Here is a 26162-nt window from a genome sequence, read left to right as displayed (position 1 = left end):
TTACGTTAAAAGTGGTGTCAGTATGATTCTAACGACACAATCTTTTGAATGAACCAAACTTGTGTTTTCTCTTCATGGCTCCTTTAATGCCAGAATCACTCTCATCCATAAAGGCGGCAACAAACTGTGGGCTGGCCAATCTCACTGGCAAGTTGCTAGAACAAATTGGTGCAACACATTCTCAACAAAGCGTTAATAAATTTTGTTGAAGAAAACAATTTGTTTTACCCAAAACCACACGGCTTTCGCAGGGTTTGTGCACGGGGACTCAGCCTCTTCAAATAACTCAATTGCATTATCAATGGATTCCATTCTCCAGGTTGATACAACATTTTTTACTTCAGTAAAGCCTTTGACCGTGTCCGGCATAGCAAGTTTTGGAAAGCTGAGGTCAATTAGCATAAATTCTCAAATACTCCCCTAAAGAAACAGCTTATTTATCAAACCGCAGTCAGTACATACCCATCAACAAACCAGAATCTGACTGTCTTGACGTTTTTTCAGGGGTCCCGCAGGTTTCCGTCTTGGGGCCCTTACTTTTTCTCGTGTTTAATGGCGTTGCTTATTGCGTTGGAGATGGAGTTACATAGTTTCGTTAGATAAAATACAGAGTACCGTCACTAAGGCACGCAAGTGGGCAAAGGCAACCATTTGGAGGTTTGTCAGTGTTGCCAAAGTCCCGCTTCTTCGGTCTCGCCGCTAAAATTGACAAGGTCATTTGCAAACAACACTGCCAAAGACGAAGCAACAATGCATCTTCGGACACACTTATGCAGCTAAAATGCTCCTAAGCGTGTTATGTTTGACTCACGTTCGGAACGAGGCCAGTCGCGCGCAGCCGCAGATCACTCCGGACAAGCTGAGACTACCACAGTTGACCGACAAAAAATGCATAAATTTGAAATGCTGGTACCCTTCAATCATCTAATTGTAAACAAATGCCACGTGATACGAACTGACCAATGATCACTGCGGCGGCATGATATAATAGGAAAAAGGGTGCCGATACCCTGCAGCCGTATCTAGGCACACAGTTACCGTTACCGTTCGACCGCTTGGAAAGGATTGTGTTGGTTATTAATTTGTTCGTTATACTTGGGAATGTTCAACAATAAATTCGTTGCTATGTAGTACATCTCGTTCGTGTGACACCCGGAACTTCAAAATTAACACTAGTAAAACTGTGTGAGTATTGCCCAGAAAAGGGCACCCTAAGAATTTACCTACACATTGAATGGCTCCGCAGTGTTGCGAAGAAATTCTTAAAAATCTTTAGGCCTAAGTTTCACGCACATATTGAAAACACGTGCACCAAAGCATTCGCCAAATTGTGCTTCCTCCCTTGAAAATTGTCGGCAGAACAGCCTCACGTCAAATTACCAGCATATAAAACGCTTCTAAAACCCGTCCTCGAGTATGGCAGCATAGTTTGGAACCCCCATAAACAATATCGTGTACGCATTTTGAAAAAAATTAGAATAAGGCACTCCGCTTCATTCACTCTGATTGATTGATTGATTGATTGAGTGAGTGATTGATAGATTGATTGATTGATTGATTGATTGATTGATTGATTGATTGATTGATTGATTGATTGATTGATTGATTGATTGATTGATTGATTGATTGATTGATCGATCGATCGATCGATCGATCGATCGTAGGGTTTAACGCGCCAAATGCAACGCAGGTGATGAGGCGCGCCGTAGTGGAGGGCTCCGGAATAATTTTTACCAGATGCGCCGAAATCTCGTACACACGGGCGTTTGCTTTTCTCAATGAGAAAATCGGCCGCCACAGCCGGGAATACAACCCCCGTCCTCGCGCTCAGCAGTTTTTTTATTTACCCTAAATATTCTAGACATGACAGCATAACTTCACCGCGTATTTTAGTACGAATTCTAACCTTTTCGGCATGTCAATGTGTTTGTGCTTTGAAGTTGATGTAGGATTTGTATCAGGGAGCTACAAACACATAGACAAGGGATTACATCCAACCTCCACATCCGCACTCTTTAAGTAACAATCATGAAAAACATATAAGCTCGTTTAACACGTGTAAAAATACATTATAGTATTTTTTGTGATGCATTGAAACGTGGAACGTATTAGTACCACCCGACGTTATCAACGCCGGATTGGTTGACCGCTTTGTTAAGAGGGCAGAATTCTGGTTCACTTCATCCCTGGAACAGTAAAGGCCTTTGAAAAATGTGCAGGTGCCGTCAAATGTAACTTGAACATGGTCTCGTGAATTTACAAACATGTCTTCTTCCCGAAACTGCCTAACTGTGCGCACAGCTTCACTACCTTCAAATTTTACGCGTTAGTGTGCGCTTCATTAATCTTTTGGTGCTTGGATTTCGTTTCTCCGCGACATTGTAACCAAAGCCCTGGCTGGAAAGGGCCAGAAAGAGTAGGCTACAGTCAATTCACGTCAACAACAACTACGTCAACCCCGTGTGGCCCTCAGTGGAGCCCCAGGCGACACGCTTCGTAATACCGCCCAAAACACCGCTTCTGTCCTGACGTGGTAACCGAGAGGAATAAACAGCTTTGTTAGTTTCATGCTCAACGTGTTTACTGCGTCAAATGTACTGTTATTTTTTTATTTTTCTTTCATATTATAATAATAACTTGAATCCAATTATCATTTCAATCTAACTAATATGGTGTGACGGAATATTCAACCTAGCTTCCTATCTCAAAATCTACGCACACTCGCCTATACGTTTTCATAAAAGCGGTAGCAGGCGCAAACAAAGTTTTAACTGTCGAAAACAATGCCTTAATGAGAGTTTTCTGAATACTGACAATTCAAGAAACACAAATATTCCTCGTGCAAAATGCCCCAGGAGAAGCTGGCAATGCTGACCAGTTTACCTATGAGGAATTGGCCTTTCAATAATGGCCTTGTGACGAGTTGGACAAGACCCCTATGCGTCATATATCCGGCATCGGGAGTACATAATAATAAATTTCCGGACTTTTTCTCTTCCAGGAAGGTGGTGTTGCCGTGTCTAGTGTCGCAGTTAGGGACGTGGAAAACTCTGATGTTCTAATTATCTACACTTTATGCACAGGAATATAGAGACAACTGAGATAGCGCGTAGTGGGTCTAAGAAAGTGCTTGCCAGCGACTAACCGGCGCCCCGGTACTGTGCCCGCGACCTGTAGCAAGTTGGACAGCTAGACCTATCTTGCCCTGAAAGGGCCAAACATCATGTTTAGCCCTTCGAGAGCAAGAAGGTTGAACCCAATTCAACTGGGCTCAACCCAGTATCAGGTACGTTGGGGCCCTTTAACGTTTCCCTGTATTTTCTATGCGAGGTTGGCTCTAGTGTGGCCTCTCGCTTTAACTCGTGAAAAAAATAACATGAAAAAATTTCGAGCACTGAAGAAACTTCCTTCCGGCGAACAATTTATCTCTTCCAACACTTGGCTATCAACACGTCGTGTCACGGCTTGCTTCCCAGTGCTGCGCTACAGCTGCCCTATCATTCGTGGTCGGCTGAGCCTGGCTCGACCCTCACGTGTCCACGAAAAAGTCGGCTCTTTTTTTTTCTAAATTTATTCTTGATAAACAAACGTTCACGCTGAAGCCGGGAATTTTAAAAACTAACCTCAAAGTCGGCATGTGGTGGCCGAAGCCATTACTATTGGCCATGAGCCGAAAAGTTGGACATGAATAAACAATCTTCGCACCGCTAAACTCGTACAGTTTGAAGAAAAAACGGAACTCCAGGCTCACGCGCATTTAAAAAAAAAAGCTTATTCCAGTTTTATGACGCTTTCTACAAATATTTTCCTCTAAATTTACTTGCGTGAGCCATTAAAAAAACTCGCATCATTTTGATCACTGAAAAGCAAAAGAGCTTTGTCAAACATGCTGGTCACAAGGAACTGAGACATGAAACGATGGTTGTGGCTTTCTGCAGCTTTTCTTTGTTTATTTCGTAGAAATGGCAGAATACCTTCTGAAGTAAGGAGAATAGAATAGCCAAGTGACATTTACGAAGTCAACGTTTGACATGACAGAGTTCCTTTGGCCCCCCATTAATACCGTGCAGCTACTAGCTGTTTATTTACACGTTGCTTGCTACATCAGTGTTCACAGTTTCCTTAAAGGGGCACAAACAGCCCGCGCTGCATATAGGTCGCATATATCTGCTTCTGATGACTTCCTAAATGCCACACATGCAATGACTGTATGCCGGGAAACGCCCGCACTGTTCGCCATTCTTCCTTTTCGTCGCAGAGTAAAATATGGGTGGTGCACTACCCCATTACTTACGGGTTACTCAATGGCGGAACGTTTCCGCTGGGAAAATACTTTTGAAAACTCGTTTTTTTTGGAATTACAGAAATTTGAGTAAGTTGCAAGAGAAGGGCAATCAAATAATGGCGCTAAATTAATTGTAGGCGCCATATTTGCAATTGAAAGTTATCGGCTAAAATATGTGCCATCTAGCCGTTCTATACCCGTAACCTATTAGCCTAACCATTGCGTTTTCGTGTCTACGTCGCTGCTATATGTTTAAATTTTGTGTATGTTTTGGCAAAAAAGGTCACCTTGAAAATGTCGGCATTATCCCACATTTGAGCTGCATATACGCATTGCGTTAGCAATCGTACCTGATGTCAACACCTCAAAGTTGGTGTTAGTGACTCTTGGATAACGGAACTGCGACTGGTATCATTTACTTATACGATATACTAATACGTGACTAGTGTGTTCCGGGTATTGTTTACGTGCTAGATTACACTAGGTGCAGCGAATAGCAACGTTTATATTGACCCGACGAGGGCGCGTTGAGTCGAAATAAACAGGTTGTTTGAACTAGACACCCCCTAGTCTAAGCGGACGGGTTGGTTCGTAGAGCCGTCGAGGCGTGTCCATTCGATCCTGAGGCAGGGGTGTGGGTTGGCTCCTTGTAGGGATGAGCCGATCGGCCGCGGGAAACAGAATCCCGTATTTGCGTGGTTCTAACGCACTCCCATCGTAACGCGAGGGTAATTCGCGTAGGAAAATTCGAAAAAAATAATTTCACACTGACTGTACTGCGCCAACGAAAAAGACATGACACCACGTACCTGCAAGAGGGAGATTTTATTTGGCGTATGCAGATGTGGAAGCCGAAAATGATTGTGCTTCAGAAGATTGATCATCGAGCTCCTGCTAGAAATAAAGTTACACCGGGGAGCATTGAAGCTGTTTGCTATTTCAAGTGTTTCGATCTTCATAATTCGAGGTGTTACGGGCTAATTTCAGAAGCACAAAATATGTGCTACCTGTGACCAAGGTACGCAGCATGCCATTGATGAATTAGTGCGCCGAAATTAATTCGCGTGGGGTTGACGGATTCTCTTTATTGGACTGAGTTGGGTTTTGTTGGGACTTCGTGTCCGCCGCATGCAATGTTGCTGGCCGTTTTAAAGCCTATTTCGGTTTTGAGCCCGATTATAACGCGCACACAAATATTTAGGCTACCCTTTAGTAAAAGAGGGTGCGCATCAGAATCGTGAAAATCCGGTAGCTCTTTTTCCGGGATCCCCCCCCCCCTCCTCCTCGCTCCCCTCACCTCGATTCTTTGAACGGGGTTCATATAAACGCGGGAGGGGTCGAGGTAGCTGATCCCGCCAGTCGACTCGACCCTTTCTCGTGGAGTCCATGTATCCAGGGCTAATATCCCGGAAACCAATCGCAGTGAAGTCCGTATTCAACTGGCTTTACACTGCTATCCATGAGAAACGTCGCCTTGCAACTAGACATACGAACCGTAGGTTGCGACCCACGAAGATGCAACCTTAGAAATTCAAACTGCATAAGCAAACAAATTTACAACCACCGATCAGAAAATTTTACCAGTTATGGAGCCGCATCCTTAAAGTTTACGTGAACAGACATTATGAAGGGTTCATATGCACAGCACACGGCTATTTAAAAGAAAAACTGATTTGCTGTAATTGAAAATATTCGGTATTCTTTGCTGCATTTCAAATTTGCTCGACTGGTCACCTCATACGTTCCCAAATAAAACGTATTTGTTTTCCGCACTTGCATGCAAGTTATTTTTCGAAAGTAACAGGCGATGTTATTGTTCTGCACAAACAACATGTAACCAAACAACCACCATCGAGCCATAATTACAAGTGGGACATCATAAAAAACAAGCGATACAAAAACAGCTATAAGGGACAACATATGCTTTATCTTTTGCAAAAGCTATCGGCAAGCATATCAATATATTTTTATTGGCTGTTCCCATCCTGACAGGGGGCCTAATAATGAACCCTTGTTTGTGGGGCGCCATAGTGGAGTACGAGGAATTATTTTTGCCACCACGTGTGGATTTTTACCCGCGTAAATCACGACACACGGATGACTTTTCTCGTGTGGTACGAGATTGAACTCTGTCATGTATGTTGGGCAAGACAGTCAGGTAAGAAAACACCAGGGAAATCTCATATGCTTCGAACAAAATCTGGTTGCGTTTCTGGTCTTTACAATTTATTGTGCTAAATTCGACGCGCGGCCTTTGATACGATGCCGCTATGCATCCCTCTAGTACTTCATCTTCCTGAAAGTTCAATTCAATTAAATTTATGAACCTCTTATTAGACAAGGAGGTTCAAAGTTCAAAACACGCATGTCGATACATGTTACGTAAAAAACGTTTTGTTAATGTATTGCTTCTTGATATAACTCCCTTACAAGGACATCCTTTTATCCCCCTATCTTGTTATGGTATGCATACAGATGTGTAAAGAATGTGTGATAGATATCATAATAATTATTTCCTTTTTATGCACAACATTCGCTAACATATAATACAATGTTGTAAAACTACGCTGAATTCTAAACCAGTTCCCGGATATTTTGATCAGTTCATGTGCACTTTTCTAATAAATTTTAGCAGCACGAGTTCCCGGTTTCATCTTCACGCTAGAAACAGTAACTGCTAATGCCTTCTGGCCACATTCGAATTCCACAAGGTACCACCACAACCATAGTTGACATGTACTCAGTGCAGCAGTGATGTGTTGGGTGCGGGTTCGACTTAAAAATGTAAACCTACTGTTTATTTCAAAATAGGAAAATGACTATTGCAGGAAACGTGTTAATAAAACATGCAGGCGCGTGACAGAAGCACCTTAATGAATTTACTGTGTAATGAGAGACTTTGGCGTTACAATGATACTTACAAAAGACACTTTTTTACTGCTAGATTTTTGACCATACTTACCCTGTTCCAGTCTCCGTGAGTGCTGGTTTTACTAACAATATTGGCGAAAAGTTTCGCAAAATTTCACCTACCCCTATAGACAACTTTCCCAGTGTCATCAGGGGAGAGGAAAGGAAACAAAGTAATCAACAGGATACTTGCATGCTAGCACATACGCTGCACCCTGAAACGAGAGCAGAGGAACCAGCACTATCATTAAATTGTGTCTGAGGGTGGTATATGCAGGTCGCTAGCAAACACCCAAGAAAATCCGCGGTATATCACGGTTTCAAGAAGAAAAATGTTTTCGCTACCCTTATAAGGCCGCCTAATTCCTGGAACGGCAGGCCCCAAACAGCGCTATTATTCTTTTGATGTTCACCTCAATCAAACGAACCATTCCTACTTTCTTTCTTTCTTTATTGTTTCTTTCCGTACAGAGAGGGGAGCAGAGGCAAAGGGCTTGGAGCCTGACTAGGGCCCCTGCTCCGGTGGCAGGCAGCGTGCGGGCACAGTATATGATATTGCACACTTGCAGTCGAGTGTACAAAACAAAAAAACAAAAAAAAGAGGGCTACAGACTACAGAGAGTACATTTGCAGTCGTGCTCCTCGAACGCTCAATGCGCGACTACTTTGCACACACACACACACAAAAAAAGAATACAGAACCAAATTTTCACACTGGATATGGTATCAAAACACTCGTGTGTTTTTTCGTGCAGTGCAAGGAGTGAACGAACAACAAAATACGCCCGAAACAGAGACTTACTTCAGCATAGATATCTACAATGCAACAACACAACAGCCACGTTGTTGCGGTGAAACCGAAAGACACCGCGTGTACTGCTTTCGAAACACGCAATCATTTACACACCGCGCTAAGGTTACGAATTAGACTAGATTTTGTTTTGTATTGCGGTTACACTGTTCTTTTGTTGCATGGTATACCAAATTATGGCAGTCAAAAGAACGTGTTGGCCGCCGGAAGCAAGTGTATACTGATATATTGCAAGTTCACCATCTGCACGCGCATAACAACCCGTCGAAAGGGCTGTAAGGTTCAAAGTGAAAGGTAAAGAGTAAACGAAAACTTTTCACTGGCAGGCACAGACATCAAAATAACATCAAGTTGTTAAAGGTTCCCCGTCCTCAATTCTTTTTTAAGTAGTACAATGCTTCTACAGTGACGCCTTTTTCTTTCCCTTTCTCGACTAACTTGCGGAATGCTTACTTTTATGAAGTCTATGAAAGAACGTGCAATGAGTGGAATGGAGGAGGCAGACTAGGGAGAAAGCCAAAATCATGCACTCCTCCATCTAACGACCATGATGGTTGAACGCGGAGATTCCTCCTAGGGGATAATGTGGCAGGCCAATGCCACAGTGCGAGTATATGCTACTCTGGAGGTACGCACCACTTTTCTGGAATATCCACAGCAACTCTTGATCGTGTACTCTGTAATCCTAACTTTGGGGTTTTGGGCGTACGGCCTCAATCGGTACCTGCTGCTTGCTGATTAGCGAATTTTTTTTTGAGTGGGTGCTGGTTCGTGGTGTTAAACGCCAACTTTTCACATTAGGCCTAACGTCCAAAACCTTTAAAAGGCAAATGCGGCCCAACGTGTTCTGGGTAACAGACTCATGGCACGCAGAACAGCGCTATTCTTTTCGTGACGGATAGTTGGGAGATCATGTGAGCTTTCTAAACCGCTTCCACAACGTGAAAATAGAGTAAGCAAATAGACGCCAGCATCATTACACGATGGACCAAGGTTCAGGTTCTGCCACGGGAGGCATTTTTCTCTATCACCCTTTCAGAGAAAGTTGGCTTTCTTGCGGGAAAAATTGCCGTAGAATAGAAAAGTGTGGACAATAAAGCTTCGTTTTAACAAATTTGCGTTATGCAGAGAAAACCTCTCTGAACAGCCATCTTGAAGCCCCGCCTAGTCGTCTGCGTCTTCTTCGCCGTATGTGTCACCGACCTCGTGCCTGCTTGATCATTGTCTTTGTCAAAGCTTCCAACCTTCTCGCTCCCGATGAGCATTACTGCTAGCACTATACAGTTAATCGATCAAACAGTGCCCCAATGCAGGCGATGGTGTTTTGTCACTGTTACATTCATGCCTAGCTGCTGTCTGAGTTCGTCTTTTTTATATTCGGCCTTTCTTTCCTGTATAATTTGCCTCCCTAATGACTTTCGGCCGATATTTCTCCACAATTATTACGTTATCCCTAGGTCACAAGCGCAATATTTTGTATAGTTTAAATGCAGACTTGCTTACAATGGTGTTTTTTGGATGTCTTCTGTTTGTGCTCACAATATGGTTTGAACCTCGCAACTCTTTATCGTGTGAAGCGTTAACTGTTGCGCTACCACTAAGTCTTCTAGGCTTCTTCAATTTGACAGCACGTGTTTGGGTCTGGATATTCCTTGTTGTCATTATGCTGGTTCCAGAATATTTATATAGGCTTTTTTCTGCAAAATTCCAAGTGCAGTGTTTTTCAGTGTCCCTCAACCTGTTGTGAAGGTGTGCGTTCGTAAGTGTGCCCGTGATTTCTCGAAGACCACTTTCAGGCAGCTCATTTTTCGATGCATGTGCTCTCGTGTGCTGCTATCTGCTGCACGTTTGTTATCGCTTTCGTACGTATTACGCCGTAGGCAATCCTGTCCCAGCTCCACATCTCCAAAACCTGATGTCTTTGTACGGTCCAGTTGGTTTCCGTATCGTTCAAAACGGTTCAAGAACATCTATCCTCACATATCGCTTGCAAACGTCATCGTGCGTACAGTCTCTTGAATACATCATGCCCGCATACCAATACTCAATAAAATTTCAGGCATTTCAAGCCTGCTGGCTACTCTAGTGGCATCTTCTAAAGCTAGTCCGTCATCCGCGATATTCTCATCTTGTGATGATGCAGTAGACATAGACTGTCGTGATTCTATCTGGCTTGTTATGCATTTCTGGTGTTGTGTTCGTTGCATCGCAGCCTTTTCAATTCAAAACAAAAGACGAACGGCCGTCTGGTGTATCACAAGTGGCCTCTAAACCGTTTCGTGAGTCATTGTGCCACGTGCCGTTTTTGGGCCTTGTGATGTAGACGTGATTGGAGGTTGTATTTGTCAAATATTGATTATGAGAATGTATTTCTTTGTCGTTTAAGCCGTTGGCTTCATATAGGTTGCGGTCTCCTCCTCCGGTACTTCACTCTCGCTTGTAAAACTGGTTTCATATCGCGGAAGGTGTTTGCTGTCTGTAATATTTTGCAAGATGTGACTGGAAAGGGCACCTGCCTTTCGTCCTTGCAGTCTTCGGTCGAGGTAGATAATATTGCAGCGAACCATGCATTGGGTTTGTTTATTTGTGTTTTGCTTTTACCGCCCAGCTGCGGCGGTCTGTGTTATCTCTTTGCCAAGAGAAGCGCGTGTTCCATTCTTTCTTTCTTTGCCGCATGTGTTATCTGTTCTGATAGGGAGAGCATTCCGATCTAACGTGAACAGCCCGGAATAATCTTCTTGGATCTACAATGTTCTCGATGCGAATCGACGGTTCGAGAACCACGCGCGCCGAAAGATAAAACGCCTGCAGAGCAGACGCCGTGGTATTCGATTCTGCGACGCTCACCGACGCAAATCACTTTGTTGACCGCTGCTTCGCCGCCTCTGTATTCTTTTGAGTTGTTAGGGGAACACAAGTTTGCTCCAATAAACTTGTTTCTCCTTCAAGACAACTGCGTCGCCCTTGGCTTCGTGACATCTGGTGGAGGTGTTGAGTACTCACCCTTTATGCTCTCTACGACATCTGGAAGCCGCAAAGCCAGGCCAACCAGAGAAAGCCGCCGACTGCAAGGATTGCTACCCGAGTTCAGTTAGATGCCAGAAGGGCCCAAGAAAAGGAACGCTGCAACCATAGGTAGGCGTACTCACTCGTGAGTACACTCATTTGTACTCATTTGTACTCAAACCCACGAGTGAGTACGATGATGAGTGATCACACACCCAGAAAAAAACAGTGAGTACGATGACGAGTGAGTATAGGGGTAAGTTCACTGCTCGTGATTACAGTACTCATGACCCGCCGCGGTGGCTCAGTGGCTAAGGCGTTGCGCTGCTGAGCACGAGGTCGCGGGTTCGATTCCCGGCCGCGGCGGCCGCTTTTCTGATGGAGGCGAAAAGCAAAAACGCCCGTGTGTACGAGATTTCGGCGCACGGTAAAGATCCCCAGGTGGTCAAAATTAACCCGGAGCCCTCCACTACGGCGCGCCTCATCGCCTGCGCTGCGTCGGCGCGTTAAACCCTACAATCAATCAACAGTACTCATGAGTACACTACTCATGAGTATGAGTACTCATGAGTAAAGTATTCATGAGTATGAGTACACATGAGTTTGAGTGCTCATGAGTACACAGTACTCATGAGTACACAGTACTCATGAGTACACAGCACTCATGAGTACACAGTACTCATGAGTACACAGCACTTATTAGTACAATACTCATGAACACTGTTTTTGAGAGTGCTTGCACTCTTGAATATATGCACTCCTGAGTACAGTAGTGCAAACAAGAAAACGGACGACAAAAGCTGCCACCCGAAGACATGCAGAAAAAATCCCCCCTCCTCTCCGAAGGAGATCGTGCGAAAATGCGAATGCATTGGGTGCACCGAATTCTTCTTTGCGGTATCGTTGCCGCGAGGGATTCGACTTCACCGACTTCCATCGCTATCAAGGCGCCAGTCGGCAAGCAGTCACGGAGAGAGGCGCGCAGCGAGCGGAAAGGGGTACGCGGAGGAGAGAGGACCCGCGCCAGCGCGCGCGCGAGCTCTCTTTCCGCCCTGAGCTCCGCGATGCGAGCGCCCTTACACGCCGAGCGCGCTCCTCCTCTCCACTCACTCTCCGCTACTCCGCCCGAGCTCCGCGATGCGAGCGCCCTCACACGCCGAGCGCGCTCCTCCTCTCCCCTTGCCCTCCGCTACTCCGCACGTGCTCCGGTTGCTAGGCGCGCGCCACAGCTGTTGCTAGGCGCAAGACAACCTGCGGCTAAGAAATGCCTTCGCATTTAAAACGCAGTTTACGGCCACGGCTGCACCGACAACCCCCGAGCTCCCCTGAGCCCGACTTGACCTGAGAACAAGAGGAGACACCAGACGCAACGCGAGTGCTTAAGTTCAGTTTCGCTTTCTGACATGTACTTGCCTTCGCGCAGTAAATCGCCCAACGACAGTGCACCGCGTCAGACGTTTTCTTCCTCTGTCCTGATTTATATGTAACCTGTGTTTTTCTAATCAATTAAACAATTTATTTTTTCTACTTAGTCTTTCATTCGAGCTACGACCTAGCTAACAGTGCAAGTAAGTTGATTATTCGTGAAAATACAAATTGAGTACTCATGAGTACAGATTGAGTACTCATGAGTGCAGAATGAGTAGTACTCATGAGGAAAAAATGAGTAGTACTCATGAGTAGTACTCATGAGCTGTAGTACTCATTGAGTACTCATGAGTACAGAGTGAGTACTCATGAGTACAGATTCAGTACTCATGAGAACGGATTGAGTACGAATACTCGTGAGGACAAATGAGTTTGAGTACAAGTGAGTACGATTACAAATGAGTATTTGATGAGTGAGTACGAGTGATTTGGTGAACAGCCGAACTTTTTGAGTCTCAGTTTGATTGAGTACAGCGTGAATGAAAAAAAAAATGTGATTGAGTTTGAGTGAGTTCTTTCAGTTTTGCCGACCTATGGCTGCAACCAACACCATCGTGCAAGAAACAACGTCGCCAATCGTCCTGCAGCAGCCCCGGGAACCGCCATCGTTCCGGGGAGCCCCCGCTGAAGACCCCGAAGAATGGTTGGAGAAGCTGGAGCGCGTCCGCATCTTCAACAGGTGGAACGGCGAAGAAACTTTCCGGCATGTCTTCTTTTACTTAGAAGATGCTGCTCGAACTTGGTTCGAGAACCATGAGAGTTCTTTGACCGACTGGACTATATTCAAAAAAGAGTTCTTAAAGACCTTCGCTACCGTTTTGAGAAAAGAGCGAGCTGCGCTTTTGCTTGAAACTCGAATGCAGCACCCCAACAAAGGTGTCGTGATCTTCGTTGAGGAGATGAAGCGACTTTTTCGCCGTGCGGACCCCGAAATGACCGAAGAAAAGAAGCTCAGGTTTCTAATGCGAGGAGTGAACCAAGAGCTTTTTGCTTGTCTAGTCCGTAACCCGCCGAAGACGGTGGCTGAATTCGCGTCTGAGGCGGCCGCGATGGAGAAGACGCTCGAAATTCGAACGAGGCAATACGACCGCCCTGTCAACGCGCTGTTCCCGGAGACCATTGGTGCCGCAACTGGAAGCTCCGATACATTGCGCGAGACCATTCGAGCACTGGTCAAGGAGGAGCTTCAGAAGCTTTTTCCAACAACGCCGCAACCTCAAGTGGCTTCTCTGACTGACGTCATCCGTGAAGAGGTTCAACAGGCGCTGGGAACTTCTACGCCGTCCGAAGCATCCCGCGAGCCAGAGGCTATGACCTACTCTGCGGCTGTTCGTCGGCACCGCCCTGTTCCAATACGCCGTCAAGAGGCCCCGCCCTAACGCCGCCCACTGTCGCCCGCCCGGACCCCTGTAGTACGAAACCAGACGCCGAGGAAGACTGCCGTATGGCGAACACCGGATAATCGTCCTCTGTGCTACCACTGCGGAGAGGCCGACCACATGTAGAGGCGCTGTCCATACAAGAGACTCGGACTTCGTGGTTTCTCCGTCGACGCACCACGCCCCCAAACCGGCCAACGGCCATCTGACATTGAAGAATACCTGTCCAACACCAGCCGTGGACCAGCCCGTTTCAACCGTCCGCCGTCGCCCTACCCGTACCAGTCGTCGGACCGCCGTAGCAGTGCTAACTTCGCTCGTGGAAGGTACCCCAGCCCACGCGGGGGAAACTAAAGGCGGCAACTTCTGGAGGGTAAGTTGCACAACGGCGGAAAAACGAAAACCCTCCAACGACGCAACGATTCGCCGAAGACTGTGACTTACGACATGCCCTCATCCCGACGACCCGACCTAACCCTGACGCGACTCCCGAACCCGACGACGACACGACGCGACGCGTACTCGAAACGACAGAACCTGCCGCTGAGAAGATGACGAGAATTACGACGCATGGTGCCCGACCGTGAACACGTACAAGCCGAGATACAACGCCCCGACGCACCAAAAACTCCAGGAAAGCGGCGTCCGACGTCCACTTGTCCATCGACGGTTTTGAGGTAGTCGCCCTAATCGACACGGGAGCCGATTACTCGGTAATGAGCGGCTCATTCGCGTCGAAGCTGAAGAAAGTTACGACAACATGGGACGGTCCGCATATACCCACAGCAGTAGGCCATCTCGTAACGCCAAGTGGAACGTGCACATCACGCGTCACCATAGGCGGCACCACGTACCCTGCTGAGTTAGTTATTTTGCCTAACTGCTCCCGCGACGTAATTCTCGGAATGGACTTTTTGACGGACAACGGCGCAGTAATTGATCTGCAGACCAAGTCGATAACTTTTTCCCCCGATCACTCCATGACGCCGCAGCCGAACCCGTTCACCGTGCTGCTGTCAGGATCGGCGACGATCACATCACCCTGCCACCCCACGCAAGCTTGATGATCGCCGTCTACTGTGAGGATGCTGCTTCTGACATCGACGCTATCGTAGAGAGTGATCGAAGGTTGCTTCTCGACCGCGGTGTCTCCGTCGCAAGAGGCATTGCGCACTTTAAGCAACGCCAATCTCACGTTTTGGTCCCTAATTTCACCGAAGAGTACCAGCACTTAAACAAGGGAGCTGCAATTGCGTTCCTCGAAGAAACGCAAGAAGCAAGTGACGTGATCGCGGTCGCCGACCTTGAACGCACACCCGATGACACCTTCAAGCTTCCGCACCCCTTCGACGTGAATACGGAGCTACCGCAAGAACAACGGAACAAATTATTGGCTTTGCTGCGTCGCTACAGCGAGTGTTTTTCGTCGAGTTCAAAATTACATCAGACACCCCTAGCGAAACACCGTATTATAACTGAAGATGGAGCCCGACCTACCCGACAGTCGCCATACCGCGTCTCGTCCCACGAACTGGAAGCCATCCGGACTCAAGTCGGCGACAGGCTCAGCGACGACATTATACAGCCATCGAAAAGCCCCTGGGCTGCGCCGGTCGTACTCGCAAAGAAAAACGACGGCATATTAAGGTTCTGCGTTGACTACCGGCGACTAAACAAAATCACCGAAAAGGACGTGTATCCCCTGCCACGAATCGACGACGCCCTTGACCACCTCTGCCATGCCAAGTACTTCTCATCGATGGATTTGAAGACCGGATACTGGCAAATTGAAGTGGACGAGAGAGACCGAGACAAGACTGCATTTATAACTCCGGATGGCCTATACGATTTCAAGGTGACGCCTTTCGGGCTGTGCACGGCGCCAGCAACGTTTCAACGAGTCATGGACACGTTGCTAGCTGGCCTGAAGTGGCACAGCTGCCTCGTATACCCCGACGACGTTGTCGTATTCGCCCGGACTTTCGACGAACACCTCGCAAGGTTGAAGTCTGTACTCGAGGCCATTCGTACGTCGGGGTTAACGCTAAAGCCTGAAAAGTGCCGTTTCGCGTACGAGGAACTGAAGTTCTTCGGCCACGTCGTCAACGCCGCGGGAGTCCTACCTGACCCAGCAAAAACTTCAGCCGTTGCGAACTTCCCAAGGCCGAAAGACAAGAAGGGCGTGCGAAGATTTCTCGGACTGCGCGCATACTACCTGCGCTTCGTCGCAAACTTCGCACGCATTGCATAGCCGCTCACGCGCTTGACGAAACATAGCACTCCTTTCAGCTGTGACAACAACCAAGAAAAAGCATTCTGCGAGCTGCAAAAATGCCTGCAAAGCCCGCCCGTGCTCGCTCATTTCGACGAAAACGCCGAAACGTAAATACACACGGACGCCAGTGATATAGGCTTGGGTGCCGTCCTCGTCCAAAAGCAAAGCGGGTGCGAAAAGGTAATCGCCTATGCCAGCCGTGGTCTGTCGAAGGAGGAGAAAAACTACTCTGCCTCTGAGAAAGAGTGCCTGGCAATTATATGTGCGATCCCAAAATTTTGCCCATACGTGTATGGAAGACCCTTCAAGGTTGTGACAGACCACCACGCGCTGTGTTGGCTCGCCAATTTGATGGACCCCTCTGGCCGTCTTGGGCGGTGGAGCTTGCGCCTGCAGGAGTTACGTTACAGCCGTTTATAAATCCGGCAGGAAACACTCCCACGCCGACAGCCTGTCCCGCGCCCCCGTCGACCCACCAGCACAAGACTCTGATGAAGACAGCGCGTTCTTCGGAATCGGGACGGAGACCGACCTAGCCGCCCAGCAGCGTGCCGACCCTGACTTACGCGTCATAATCGACTGCCTCGAGGGACGCAACGTCGCCGTACCTAGAACCTTCAAACGCAGCTTACCAGCATTTAGCCTGAGAAACTCCGTCCTCGTAAAGAAGAATTTCAGCCCCGGAACGAGAACGAGTTACCTTCTTGTCATCCCCGCAGACCGTCGTGATGAAATTTTGGAAGCGTGCCACGACGACCCGTCTTCCGGACATCTCGGCACAGCCCGCACAATTGGAAAAATCAAGGGGAAGTACTACTGGCCCCGCCTTACATCCGACGTCACCCACTACGTCCGTAGCTGCCGCGACTGTCAGCGACGAAAAACCCCACCGACGAGACCTGCCGGACTTCTGCAGCCGATCGCCGTCCCATTAAGGCCCTTCCTACAGATTGGAATGGACCTTCTGGGCCCGTTCCCTACGTCAAGATCGGAGAACAAGTGGATTGTCGTAGCAACAGACTACATGACGTGCTACGCCGAGACCGCCGCTCTTCCGAGGGGGACTGCACAAAAAGTCGCCAAGTTTTTCATAATACAAGTTGTGGTGCGAAATGGAGCCCCTGAAGTCCTCATCACGGACCGCGGAACAGCCTTTACTGCGGAGCTCATGCAAGCAATCTTACGCTACAGCAACAAGCATTACCGAAGAACGACAGCGTACCACCCCCAAACGAACGGACTAACGGAACGTTTGAACAAGACGATTGTGGATATGCTGTCCATGTACGTCGACGTTGAACATAAGACTTGGGACGAAGTGCTCCCGTATGTCACGTTTGCGTACAACACGGCTATCCAAGAAACCACGGAGATGACACCATTCGAGCTCGTCTATGGAAGACGTCCGACTACAATGCTTTACGCCATGCTGCCGCACGTAGAAGACGTCGACCTGAACGCCGACGTCCAAGGATGCCTTCAGCGTGCGGAGGAGGCCCGCCAGCTCGCTCGAGTTCGTATAAGGGACCAGCAGCTGGTGGATACCGGCCGCTACAACCTCCGACGCTCAGCCGCCGAGTACCCCCCAGGGGATCGTGTGTGGGTTTGGACTCCCATCCGACGACGCGGACTGAGTGAGAAACTTCTGCGACAGTGTTTCGGACCCTACAAGGTTCTACGACGTGTTGGCCAACTCACCTATGAAGTGATCCCCGATGGTGACTCCGGCACATCACGACGACACACGCGGCCCGAAGTCGTCCACGTGGTTCGCTTAAAACCTTTCTACGGACGATGACGAACTTTTATTATTATTTTTTCGGGCTGTCGCTCATGTTAGCATCGGGTCGATGCACTCTTAGAGGGGGGTTAATGCCACGAACCATGCATTGGGTTTGTTTATTTGTGTTTTGCTTTTACCGGCCGGCTGCGGCGGTCTGTGTTATCTCTTTGCCAAGAGAAGCGCGTGTTTTATTCTTTCTTTCTTTGCCGCATGTGTTATCTGTTCTGATAGGGAGAGCATTCCGATCTAACGTGAACAGCCCGGAATAATCTTCTTGGATCTACAATGTTCTCGATGCGAATCGACGGTTCGAGAACCACGCGCACCGAAACATAAAAAGCCTGCAGAGCAGACGCCATGGTATTCGATTCAGCGACGCTCACCGACGCAAGTCACTTTGTTGACCGCTGCTTCGCCGCCTCTGTATTCTTTTGAGTTGTTAGGAGAGCACAAGTTCGCTCCAATAAACTTGTTTCTCCTTCAAGACTACTGCGTCGTCCTTGGTTTCGTGACAATATTTTTGTACGCTTCTTTAACGGACTCTAACTCATCGCTGTGTTACCGTAACTTCTGGTTGCGTGAGAAGGGATCTTCAGTTTCTCATTGATTTTAGCAAGTCGGTCGACGCTATCATGGAGATTGGCTAACGAAACACTGGCGTCGAGGTTTTCGTGCCTCTCAAGAGTGGACACTATTTCGGTACAAAGCTTCGGCATAAATTCTGGAAAGCTTTTGAGAGCAATATATAGGTAGTTCATCTCCTTCTACAACTCCGCCTCGCTTAAAGGTGAGGATTGTTCTCCAATGCAACCAATCGGCACCATGGCTCCCCTCGTCGGGTCGCTTGTCGTCCCAGGTTTCGGCGGCATGTTAAATGAAGTCCACAGGGGGCCAAAGCAGGACGACGTGTCCGGAGAGATGCCATTGTATTTGTATTATGCACAGTGTACCTTACTGAATGGCCATCTTGAAGCTCACTATAGTCGTGTTCGCCTTCTTCGCCGCAATGCACCTGCTTAGCTCGTGCCTGGTTCCTCTGGTCTTGGATTAAGCAAAGCCAGTCTCAGGCGTGGTCAGCAAAATTGAGTATAAACTCACGCGTACGCTCTGCTAAATTTATCTGGTGAGCAATTCCCTAATTCCGCGTGAAGTTTTTGTTGTTCTTGTTTTGAGACAACTGAAGTTTTCACGAACACCTCGTTGCACTCACAATTTTGTTCAGGGCAATGCCCGGTTCCATAAGGAGCCTGTTTGCTGGAATGCGTAGTGGTGCTCTTTTATCATCGACTTTAGGTATCTTGGTACCAACTTTATGTATTGATTTTCACAGGGCAGCGGTGTGGTGTTCATGACACCTCCTCCGCCTTTAACACTCGGTGGGTCTTTTTTTCTTTTGTACCTGCTGAGCGTTAATATTGTTACGATGTAGCCATCCTTCGCGAAGGGGTGAAGCCCCTGCTATGACGAGAAATGCCCCTGCACTGCATCAGGCCAATCGTGGGGTAGCTAAAACGGTCATCTGCTGTGTCTATGATTTTCCAATTTTGTAAATACCGTAATAACGTTAATTCTAACCGCGTCTACCCTGTTTCAATATTTTAACATATTCGCGGTTATTTATACCTGTGTGCGACCCTTGACCGGCATTATAGATCGCGACCTGACCCTCGCTGCGGCCGAGAATGGGATCTGGCGATCCAAAAAGATGCCGTGTAGGGAAGGCACGCTCCTTCCGATGGGGCTATGTTTAGTTCTCAATCTCGCCGGCTTCGCTTCGCTCGCAATGGAACCTGCGGCTTCTTGCATAGAATGTAGTGGTCGTGCGAATAAATTGCGATTGTACCGATTCCTACCTATGATACCGGTCTAAAACGGCAATTTACAGTTGTTTAGCAATGTTTCGTAGCTATGTAAACGCCAACGTACACATGTAAACCACACTGCTACCATATGTGCCTCCGCAACCTCCGTTCTTTAGTTTAAGTCTTTTCGTTCATTGGAAACTGCGGAAACTTCTTCGACTTCCTTTATCGTCGTTGAACTTTCTTTGGAACAAAGCTCATCTACGCACGGGCAAAAATTAACAGGGGAGGCTGAAATATGTGTAAACACCAAAACAGCGCCATTGTATGCGTGGAAATGTCGTCATTCTTCCGGGAAAACAGTGTTGTTCAGAGAACGGAGCATTACCCGACAGCAACATTTTCAGCGGCGTGCGGTGTTTTCCCCATAACTGGAGCGCCAAGTTTTTAAAGCTGCTTCGGGGTGCCGTACAAGCACAACAAAGGGAAAAGTTGGGAATGGCAGTCATCTTAGGACAATGCTTGCGGTGAGAGGCCGTTATCTTCAGGATATCTCTTTTAACCGCCGCTCCCGTACCTCCACCGCTCCCGTACATCATTGATCAGAACCTGGTGAAAACAAATTGCCTTGGCCGTGAGCCTGCCGGGCTGGCTCACCTGTACGGAACATATACAAACGCATACAATATGTTTACCTAAAGTACGATCCTAAAAATACCGCAGTAACTTTAAGCACATTTTTATGGGAACGCGTTTCTTCTGGCTAGTTTTGTCACCGAGCCTAGCCTCACTCATCTGTAACGTACCATAATTATGATGGCACAGTGCAAAGTTAACGGCACGAGAGGAGGACACAACACGAGCGCTCTTGTGTGTTGTGGGATGCATCGTCGGTATCCAACTTACTACGCTACTTTTACCTAGAGTTACTACAGGGTGTTGCGACGATAATTGGAACACTTTAAAATTTTTTTGCTGAGCGAACCGTCACTCTGTTCGCGCTCAAACTTGCCACGAAGGTCGCAATTCGTGGTCTATTTTGTGTGATACCGAGACCAACGATGGTAGTTACCTGAGTATTCTGAAAATAAATAAAAACGATTTTCGCCTCTGGAAAAATGGCGGCTGATTTGGACGTGCCAGCCAGCGCAAGTTGATGTTGGAACGACGAAACCACCTGCAGAGTGAAACGCATGTTTGGGATTCACGTACGGAGCCAAATGGTGCAGCAGACGATTAGAAAATGCCCCTAGAAATGAGCTAGCAGACGATCAGAAAACCAGGTTTCCGGGCTCGCACGTCCAAACCGCCGCCATTTTCCCATCGGCGAAAATTGTTTTTATTTATTTTCAGGATAAACAGGTAAGCACCGTCGTATTTCCCGGTGTCAAACAAAATAAACCACACAATGTGACCTTCGTGTGAAGTTTGAGCGCGAACGCTCTAGAGCGGCGGTTCGCTCTGGAAAAAATTTTCAAAGTGTTCCAATTACTGTCGCAACACACTGTATTTATGGTTACGCGACACTGCCTCAGAAGCTCAATGCCAAGACTGCACAGGAAATTTCCGACGCACGCTAGTCTGTTGTTCTTGTCTTCCTCGTGCTATTCGTCATCAGCCCATGGAAACTGGACGGGCACCAAGTGCGTTATCATGTTTTTCTCTTTTCTTTTTATGGTATATGAAACAGCGCGGAATGGTTCTTCCTGTTCATTTTTTATGTTGCATGCTATTGCAGAAAACACCCTGAATATATCTTTCTGTTTCAATCTTTCGGATGTACGCAGGCTGTCAAACGCGTGAAATGTCATGGAGCGCGTGAGCGAAAGTTAGCAGCTGTGGACACTTTGTGCGGACTATATCCGGGTGGGGGTGCATTCTATGGGCGCAGTCCTGTGGCCCACTTTCACCAGTGTAGCCAAGTAACCATTCCGCGTCAAAATACTCCTATTTAGCCCCACCGTCTCGCCAACAGAATGTGTGCACTTCCCGCAGTGGGAATCCGCAAAACCTGAGCCCGATGGACCGAGATAAAAAAGGAATAGCAATGACGGCAGGCCGAGAAAACGCGTGTACAGCCCAGGAATGAGGCGTAAATGAAGTGAAAGTGGATGCATTGGCGGCAGAAGAATTAAAAAATTACACGATCTTTCCACGTGGGAACCCTGAGGGGATGCAAAGCCGTGGAGTATTCGCGTGTAATTGGTTGGTAGAGTAAAGACACGTGTAGTAGCGTATTCAATGTCTTCTTTATTTATCGAGTAGTGGGGAACGTTTGGCGGCTTCTCGGTCTCGAAGCGAGAAATCCGCTGTTCGACGCTGACGGTTACGTTCGGCGTCGCGAGCTCTCCTCTGTGCAGCCTTGTCTTCGGAGGCACGAGACGAGCGGAGCGGCGAGGAGGAGAGTGGCGTTATCACACCTAGCTTGGAGAGGGGGTAAGGAGGAGAGGTGCGGACGCCGAATGCCGGAGGGTCGACTAAGAGATGCTTTGCATCTAAAAGAGCCACACAAGCAATAAATATAGCACGCGGAATCGGCGAGCATGGGCAGGCTGCTATCTATAAAGCTGGTCTTGTCACGACCTGTTCCAGAGTTACCACTGCATAATTAAAATGCCTACTGAATCATTGTACCAATCTGAGTTGTGCTAATGTAATGGGAACGAAATGGTCTTAATTTTCAGGAGAGCTAATCTATGGGTGCGCGCTACCCACATTCTGCACCTGGTAAGCTTAGTTCACAGGTGCTTCGCATGGTAGCCACGTCGCCACGCGGTCACTGGTTCCATTCGCGTTGTTGTCATTGCTGGCGTCGCCATCATGGCGCCTGCCGTTTGCCTCAGAAGCTTTTGGTTGCACTTAGGAGGGTCTTTAATGCTCTGAATGTAAAACAGCGTTTTCTAGTGCTTCGCTTAACCCCCTTACGCCCTTTCTCTATTCCTAGTAACAATTTGTACTGTACAGAAACAGTAATTGTAGCTCAGATCATGCGAGCCAACGGGGGCCACTTGGCTCCTGTGAAACCAGTAAAGTGTGCGCGAAAAGGAGAAGAGATTTGTCCAACTTGGACTAGAAATGAAAATTGGCAAAGCTTGCACTAATGCTGCAAGTTTGGAGAAACAGCAGAGCTGAGGGTCGACCTACCTTCTCTCCACGATCGCAGCGGTCGTCAGGAGAGAGTTCAAACCGCGCAGCCGCGTAAAGCCCGTTCTACATGGCCTGTGAACGTCACGCTATTCGCACTTCAGCAACACAATGTTTGCAGACCGAATTAGGTCTGCAACGAGCAAAGCTTGTTGTGATGTTTAAAAATAAGCTTTCTGGGGACGTTGTTTCAGATTATTTTGCAGTAAATATGAGTTTATTAGCGGTTTCATTTAACAATCGCCAATTATTTTTCAATATACGCACACACAGCAGAGAAGACAAACACAGCAAGCAAACCTGGGTTTTCTTGTTGTGCGTGCCTAGCACATTGTGGTGTACCTCGGGCTGGACTTCTTCGGTTCTTTTGTACTTCTTCCGAACTACTGTGATGTCCGCGACATGAGCGGACACCGATTAAGCATTCGTTGAAAACGGCGCGCGACATCGCGTTGTGAACACGCGTACGTTTGTGTTGTTGCGCCCACGATTACGCCGGTGATGATGATGATGCTAAGTGGCTTCTTCTTTGTAACGGGGTGGAGGTGCAAAGCAGCCTTTGTCACAACGCCGCTGTACAATCACCTCTCGCATAAAATTACAAACTAAATGAAAAAATCATATCAAAATACAAAGAAAATACTTTTACGAAATTTCTGTGCCAGTCTGACTTCTTTGTTCACATGTCTTCTCAGATTGTTCTCTGCTCCTTTCCCACCAACCTTCTAACCTTCCTTTACTAACCTCTACGGCTGTCCAATTCACTTTTACGCTAACCTTAAAGCCAAGGGCTTCTGGAAGCTGGATGGCTCCATCACTGAGGACTGGACGGATACTTTTGCACTCCGTTACAATATGTCGCACGGTTTGTGGCTGATTTCCACAGCCTGCGCGTAGTTCTTCCTTTACCAGCTCGCGGAGAAGCGTTTTTGTCCGCAAACAACCCGCCCGGGCTTCAAAAAGCAATGCACTCCCTTTGGTATTATCGAATAATTTTTCCCTTGTGGTCTACTGCTTCCCGATCCCGTAGATATCTAAGGACGTCTTCGCATCCATCCTCTTTTAAATGCAGAGCATTTCTGTAACTCATGATGTTACCCGGGGTTGTCGGCGTTGGCGTGCCTCGGCGTCCGCAACAGCCGTTCCAGGTGCAACGTCTCCCCCACTCCTCCTCTCCAGCATCACGCTACCCTCCTCGCTCTCAGAACAGGTCCGCACGCCTCCCCCTACACTCTATAAAAAAATAATACTTACCGGCGCCTGGTTTCGATACCACGACCCTGCGGGCGGAACGCAAGGTACATGGTGCCCTACCCACTGCGCCACAAAGCCGACACAGAATGGAAGGCTACGAACGCGCCTTATATCCTTGACTCATTCAAACTACGTCAAGAAGCTGCTGATACAACGCATTGACTACCACCAACTCCCCAAACACTAAACGTTAACGCAATACGCCCACCCCCTATGCGACGCATTTACTCGAGTCCCCCTCGCGGGGAGATGGGTCCTTTTTTTACAGGTCGTTGTCTCTGTTTCCATTTTTTATTGCCTTGGTCGTTTCCCCTGCACTTCCAGGTTTCATATACTTTGTCCTGAGACTTCTAGTTCTTTTCCTCCACTGTGGGCCCACGCTTTTCATGTAAAGATACCGTAACACTTTGGCCGCCCATCTCTGATCATCCATATTTCCAGATGGCGTATGCAGGCAACGCCATCTGGTTGCTTAGCGTGCACATGGTGATGACGTGACGTGGCCGTGACTTTCGCCTAGCTGTGTTCCTATTCGCCGCACGTTCCGGCCCCTCTACCACCTCGACGCCGCACCAGCGGCGTTCGCCGGGGATGCTCGATGGTTCCAAACATTTGGCACTTTGCCGCAGCAACGAAAAAAGGTCGCTTTGCCGCACGAGTGGCGCCGCATCTGCGAATTCGCAGGGAAAATCGCACTATGTAGAACGGCTTTAAGGTGGATTCTTTTGCAGAGCGTCCTCGCCTCGGTAGACCTCAAGTTCTTCATTAGCTTATCCGGTGGTCGTCTCCACGTGTATCACTTGACAGAGTCGTGGTGCGACAGTTGTTACACGACGACCACGATGAGAGGGGGAGCTCCTCATGTGGCGTGAGCCCACGGGCAAGGCTGGACGACGCAGTTCGGTGACCGGGAGGTGCAGGCACAGGTGCACGAACTATTGCGCTTGTTACAGCCACTGCATGAAGGTCGTGGCGGGTACTTCGCGCCGCGACACCGTCTGCTCGCCGCGACGCAAACGTTTACTTGCGCTCGGGGCTTTCTGTCGACGGCGAACAGTTTTCGGTCGGCCTAAACAACTCTGCTTTTTAAAAAATGTTCAATTTTAGTAATCTCTCGAGCATCGGATTATTTCATATCTATGTTTTCTACTAAATTTACACTAGAGTAGAACCGTCTGAGACCCGTAACATATCACATTATCCGCAGACAGTTATGAGCTGACACCTTGCGTAAGGTGCCTTGAATTATCATGATGCGCTTATTTTCCAGAGACCGCTTAGAGCGAAGAGGCCAGCGGGGGTGTCCCTGAGTGGCGGAATCCCTGCGGCGAGTCAGGCTGTCAACATGTCGGGTTGATGCAAGCCGGTGTTTTCTTGGCGAGTTTCTCGAACCGGTCATGCTCAATTCGCATAATCCGTCTTTACACAAACAGTCGAAATGCGTGGTTGGGTCATTGAATTTTGTTCCTAGACATTGGTCAATGGCGTGGACTCGAAGGTGCGCGTACAACGGCACTATAACTGTGGAATTAGCAGCGTCGTTGACAACGGGGCGCCAAAAAACTCTTGTTTTGCAAAGATCACTGCAGCACATCTAGGAAAAAAATTGTCCATTAATCACGCACAGTCTCTACTCCAAAACCGATCTGTTTTCATGATTGACCTCTGACCCAGAATGAGCCGGTAGTAGTTTTTTGAGCTCACAAACACAACCTCAGACTCAAGCCATGGCATTTGCGGCCTTTCCCAGAACCAAAATCTCGTAGCGTTCTCTGACGCCCGTGCGCCCCTATAAATGTTGCCAGTGCCTTTCCTCCTTATTCGCTCTCCAGTCTGCGAGGCGTTCGGAAGTCAGTCACAGTTCTTCACGGCGGCCAATCACGGTGGCCACAGGCTCATGCAAGGCATCGTCCAATTGCAGCAGGAGTTGCTCGCGCCCGGCAAGAATTGCTCGCGCCCGGCAAGCAAATATAACCGCCAAAGCTCACTGCCTTTTTTGCACCCGAATTGGTTTTGCTTCTCTGAATATATTGTGTTTATTCCTCGCAGTTGTGGCGCAATTAAAGCTCAACTGCTTTATTTTTT

This window comes from Haemaphysalis longicornis, unplaced genomic scaffold (assembly GCF_048455015.1).
Source record: "Haemaphysalis longicornis isolate Haplotype H1 unplaced genomic scaffold, Haemaphysalis longicornis Haplotype H1 scaffold_13, whole genome shotgun sequence".
NCBI classification, from domain to species: Eukaryota; Metazoa; Arthropoda; class Arachnida; order Ixodida; family Ixodidae; genus Haemaphysalis; species Haemaphysalis longicornis.
Note: the sequence above shows the minus strand (reverse complement) of the source record.